Source organism: Cephus cinctus, unplaced genomic scaffold, assembly GCF_000341935.2.
Source record: "Cephus cinctus unplaced genomic scaffold, Ccin1 Ccin1_scaffold0978, whole genome shotgun sequence".
Classification (NCBI taxonomy): domain Eukaryota; kingdom Metazoa; phylum Arthropoda; class Insecta; order Hymenoptera; family Cephidae; genus Cephus; species Cephus cinctus.
In genome coordinates, this window is record NW_014333532.1 from 24,245 (window position 1) to 30,315 (window position 6,071).

A 6,071-nucleotide genomic window follows, 5' to 3' on the forward strand; every position below is an offset into this window, starting at 1 on the left:
GGAGGGTTCAGTCGTGTGTGGGCCGGGACGCTGTTAGGACAGGACTCGCGTAACAAAACATATAGATAAGTACACCTTGTATAATTGTCTTCTGTAGTATGTAATACAATTGAAATCATTACGACCAGTTTGTTGGTTGGACGACATTCTGTGCTGATTGTTACGTTATAAATACAATTTACTGATCCATCGTCTTCCGTATTTGTTTAATCATCCTTGACTTGCCCACGGTATGTATACTGCTTGCACGTGGTTCACTGCTAAATTAAATAGAGTAACAATACTAGTATCACGTGGTCTTCCTGAGTTTCTTTTAAAATAACACACTCGTAAATATCACGATTCGGCGGAAAGTCTTCGTATGGTAAGTTATTGGGGGTTTCATCCAAATTTATAACCTCCCTCGCCATAACAGTCTGCAGAAACAGCACGCTGTTCGGACCTCGCGTTTATGTATTTGTGCAATACCGAATATTTTGGATATTGGTTGTATAACTGTCTGTACGTTATACCACCATCGAATCAGTCTAGGCCGTGCTAATATCGAGTCATCGTGTTGTTCTTGCTTCTGATTGCCGGTGGTAATTCGTTGAAGTTACAGGTCGGTGAAACGATCCAGAGTGTCCCATGTATCTTCTTTCCACAGCGACGACGACGAATTCCTTCGGAGCCAGACGATCTTTGGAGTCTTTAAGGTACTCGATCTCGATGACGAAATCCATGGTCGCAGTACTAGCTCGAAGGCGTGCAACGAGAAATTAACGGCAATGCTAACGATCGCCCGCGATACCAAGGGCACAAAAGATAATGACGCATACCCTAAAATGCTGACCTATGTGTTTTCTTCAATTGTTATATCCGCCGTAATCTACGACGATATGACGCGAGTCGTCGATTTCCAGAACGTTATCGTACTCTGTGTAGACGATACAGTTCACGGTAGCGGCCAGCGGTTCGTCGAAACGTACCTCGGTCCGCAAAGTACTGTGCTTGATCAGGTCCCAGTGGGTGGGTCTTTTTGCCGAGACAGCGGATGTGAGATCGAAAACGAACAGGCAGTAGCTGTCTGCTTAAGCGCTCCTCGATATAGAACTACCCTCGTTGAGGAAGTGTATACCCTGTACCACCTGTTCCCGGATCTCTTAAGATGGAGTGAGGATTACTAGATCCGAAGACAAAAAGTACTTCCCCGCGATTGATCAAAGATTCTCGTCCCGTAAACAAAACATACATCCACGAGGTAGACCAATGGACGCTAGGCATCCAATGATGTCACGAGGAAAAAATAATAGAACGCACCGTGATAGTGAAAAGAACCAAGATCCGATGATACTATGACCGATGCGTCGCGGAAGTTCAACTACCTTAGCCCCTATAAGGTACAGGAGAGGCACGGGGTAATTAGATAGTAAGAGCCGTAAGCCAGATTTCGTAACCAAAAACTTAACAATTTATTGCACATGATAACCAAGATATAATTAACAATGAAAACCAGACAAAGTTATGAAAAGTTACCAGAGTTAGTCGCTGTATTAACAGATAGTTATAAAGATTGAAACGGCCCTAAAGGTAGCCTACAAGTCCTACCAGATAGCAAGCGTAATTATCAGTACGCTAACCTAATGAGGCAACAAAAAAAAGTACACACACACGGAAATAGAATTTTATAGGGATACACTCACGGCGTGCGAGAAAATGTAATGTAACGCACGCATGTATCACGGCTAATCTGCCGACTACACTATTGCGCTTTCCTAATCTTCTTTCGCATTCCAGGTAACAAAGAATAATCACACCATAATACAGGAAATACAATAAGATCAGTGGTTAAAACATAAAAAGTTAACAGATTGTCAAGAGTTAAAATCACAATAAAGTAAGATAACAAAGAAAAGCGTTGTCGGCCGACTCCTATTAGTAAGGAAGCTTATTCTATCCCAAATAGCCTGTAACTACGTGCCGACTGGCTCCTATTTTCACGAATTTTGGGAGTCACGAGGACTCAAGGAGCTGCGACGGGATTTATGCTATCCCAGGTAGCCGTTCTTATTAAAACCCATACGAGGAAATATCACCCAACGCGATTCGTTCAATCAAAGAAAAGTACGTTATACTCACGGAAACATACCGCCAAGTACATTAACTCAAATACCGAAAACGTCAAATAAAAGAATGTTAATGGACGAAACGAAACAGGCTTTTTTCCTGGCCAAAGCCCAGTGGATATCGGTGTTACGGAATTTTTTTAATATTCTGTAGGTAGAAAATGAATTTTGTGCAAAATTTGAAATTGGGACATAAGGCCGTTTTTTAGTCATAATCTTTTTCAATTTATAAGAACACTCATTTTTATTAAAAATCTTAAACAAAAATAAATAAATAAATTGTAATAAATTAAAAAAAAAGTAATGCGAACTTCAAGTTTATAACCCTAAAGACAGTTTCAACTCTGAAAAATACAGAGAGATAAATTAATCAGAAAAAAATGTGTTCGTAAAAATTAAAAAAAAAATGTGATTAAAAAACGGCCGGATATCAAATTTGTAATTTTGCACAAAATTCATATTCCGTCTACAGAATATTAAAAAAATTCCGTGACACCAATATTGATGGGGCTTTGGTCAGGAAAAAACATTTTGTGTATTTCTTTTTTTTTTAACAGGTTTAGATCATTCGAAAAAAGACAAAACTTTCATTTTTTACAATTTTTGATACGATGCACTGTCTCCGGGACATCTGTGTTCAAAACAAAAACGACCGAATCCACGTAGCACTTCAAATAAAATACGGTTGGCTGAAGTCTGATGGAATCGCTCGTACACATATACAGGATGTTCCGAAACTACTTGACCCGGTGGGTATGGCGGTGTTCGGGAGGCTTCACTGATCACGAAAATGGCCGTCCTTTTGACCGGAAGCTCTTAGTTTTTAAATGGGAGCAGGTCAAAGTTGACCAATCAGAACGAGGCATCAAGAGGAACGTAGGCACCTACGAACTCTGAGTTTTCTTCCCTCGCTTTTGTTTCTCGGTGACTTCGGGCAGGATGACGTCAGGCGAAGACATGCCTATTGGAAACAAGAAACAAGAAAGAAGCCACCGAGAAACAAAAGCGAGGGAAGAAAACTCAGAGTTCGCAGGTGCCTACGTTTCTCTTGACGCCTCCCTCTGATTGGTCAACTTTGACCTGCTCCAATTTAAAAACTGTGACCTTCCGGACAAAAAGAAGGTAATTTTCGTGATCAGTGAAGCCTCCCAACACCGCCATAACCATCGGGTCAGGTAGTTTCGGAACACCCTATATATTCAAAGAAAATCTATTTTTCCATTTTTTGTTTCCTCCACCTCCATCTCCCCATACCTTGTAAATAATAGTGACAATCATAAGCTGTGGTGGCGAGTAACGGGAATAAAACAGTAACCGTATTCCTCTGTACAGACTTCAGTTAGTAACAAACCAGCGGTACGGGACGTATACCAAATCGTTAGTGCGAAAAATGGCGAGTCTTCCACCAAAGTATCAGCAGTTTACCACTATCTTCCATACGGATGGCTCGTGCGGTGTTAAACTCTGTATCACAGTCACTGCTGACAACGACCGTTATACGACGCCGATGATTGAGTTATTCGGGCCGTATACTACATTTACCTTCGATCCACACGACTGGAAGGATTTTCAAGACCACTTCGCTGAGATAACAACGTTCTTCAGAGGCGATCTGAACCCCGATTACATCATTGTTCGGAGGATGGGTTCAGCGTACAGCATACCATTCATTTAATTGTTACATCCCATTTCCGAGTCGTTATGGGCTCTGTTGTTGTATTGGGGCTAATTACTCAAACACCAGATCTTTGAAGCAAATAGATAAACAATTTATTCTATTCTCACACTCATATCTTCACTCTTTCTTTCACGCTTGCTCTCACACTTTCTCTCATACACACGTCACCCACTCTCACTCATACGTTACTTACTCTGATCCTAGGCCAGGCGATGCTATAAATATACTTTAAGTCTATCACTACTTATTTCTACAATATGATTCACGGTTAAGTTTACAATACTCTTCACTGTGAGTTCTCTCGCACTCCACTCGTGAGGGACCTACCAGCGGCGTAGCCGGCTTGTGAAATGAACCGTGGGTCGCGGTAAGGGATTTCCGAAACTCACTCAGTATTCTGCGAGACTGATGACTACTAATACTGTGCACCTCTAAATGGATTTCTAACGTGTTCCCTTAGGCTGCAAAACTGAGGCTCGTTGCCTTCTTCCCTTGCCCGGGCGCTGGGAGGGGATTTCAAGAATGCTGAATTGACAATCTCGCGAAAGGTCCCGCACCCGAAGTCCACCATGCGTACGGGTGTCGGGTGATCCCATACGTGATAGAATTCGCCCACTAAGGTCTTCGTTGGTAGGTCCCCGAAAGGGAGAAGAGTGAGTGGGTAACTAAGTCCGCGTGAGACACCCCGGATGCGACGACCTGGCGCAGGAGCCTAGCCGAATCTGGGAGCCAGCCTTACCCGTCAACCAGGTCACGTTTAACGGCTTAAAGCTGGTAGCGAATTGTATCAACAATATGCTAATGATCAAAAATGTATCGCACACAACAGTTTTATAACATATATAATTTTTCTTACAAAATACTGTATTCTGCTTTATCCTGGCTACACTTACCTCCTTAGGATAATTAAAAAATGTTACCGACCTGGAGTTACTGCATAATTACTGACTGTGATAGGCTTCTGAAGACATACAACGCCGCTGCTACTGGTGGATTTCGGGCCTTGGGACCATGGCAGCATGGTGGGGAATCAACAAAATGGGTGAGGGAAGGGGGAAGCCTGCCACATAGGCCTGCTACATGGGACGCCATAGTGCCGTATGGGGGGACCGGAGTACGGTGCACTCTATGACTCATATGTAGGGTCAATAGCTGGGGTTTGTTGTAACGGTCAGGAGTGGCCTGTATCTACTGGCACATATGCCGAAGTGTTGACCGTAGCAAGGGAAAAGATCTCCCTGGAGGAGATCGGTAACTCCGGGAACCGCTCTAGACGTACGGTCACTGGGGGACTGATCTTGGAAGTTCATGGCACGGGGGAGAAAGGGGGGCTAAGAAGGCAGAACTTCTGGCTAGACGGCTGAGAGAATGGATTAGGGATAAGGCCACAGTGGCCGACCCCCAAAAGATGGCCGAAATTAGGATGAGAGGACTAGATGTATCGGTTAGATCGGAGGACATCATTGCTGCGATAGCGGCGGCTAGGGGATGTGAGAGGGAAATGATCAGGGTGGATGAGATACAGGCAGTGAACACAGTCGTTGGAACCACGTAGGTCCGTCGTCCGGCGACCTGCGCCCAGAAGCTGATTGTAGAAGGCGAAATCAGGGTGGGATGGTCGATGGCGAGGGTTGAAATGCTTCCTTCCTTCCTTTCCTTATGGCTGTATCCCCAATGGGGGACATGTGCCAGTAACTGGTCCTAATAATCAAGGTTGGAAGTTCGACACTAGATGGCGATGCACCTTGCGAGACGGGCCTTATTCAACTCAGCGTGAGGGGACCTACAAAGTTTATACACCGAATCCGAACAGTGTTGGGCGAAATCCGTATAAATACTCACTTAAGTTTTCATGTGAAAACCCATTGGTGAATGCCGCTGGAAGCTGGGCGCGAACCTCCAACCTTTTGGTCGTGAATCCGCTACCATACCCACTGGGCTACGGCTGCCCCGGGTTGAAATGCTGCCAGTGACCTTGCAGTGACCGCCCACCCTGAATGAGTGGGGGGCAACGGTGGCTCCGTGGCGATTCTTCGGTGGGGAGGGGGGTGTCACCTCCCCTCTTACTAGTGAAGAGGGGGGAGGGATGCGTTACGGTAAATTGGGGGCGGCGACACTGGTGGTGGGGATATACGCCCCACACTGTTGTCCCCTAGCCCACTTTGAAAGTATGTTTGACAAGGTCGTGGGGGGCGGTGATCTCGCGCCACACTTCTCGCCCCGTGATTATCGGGGGGAATTTTAATGCTGCAACCCCCCGGTGGGTGTCTAGGAGGAAGGATTTGGGG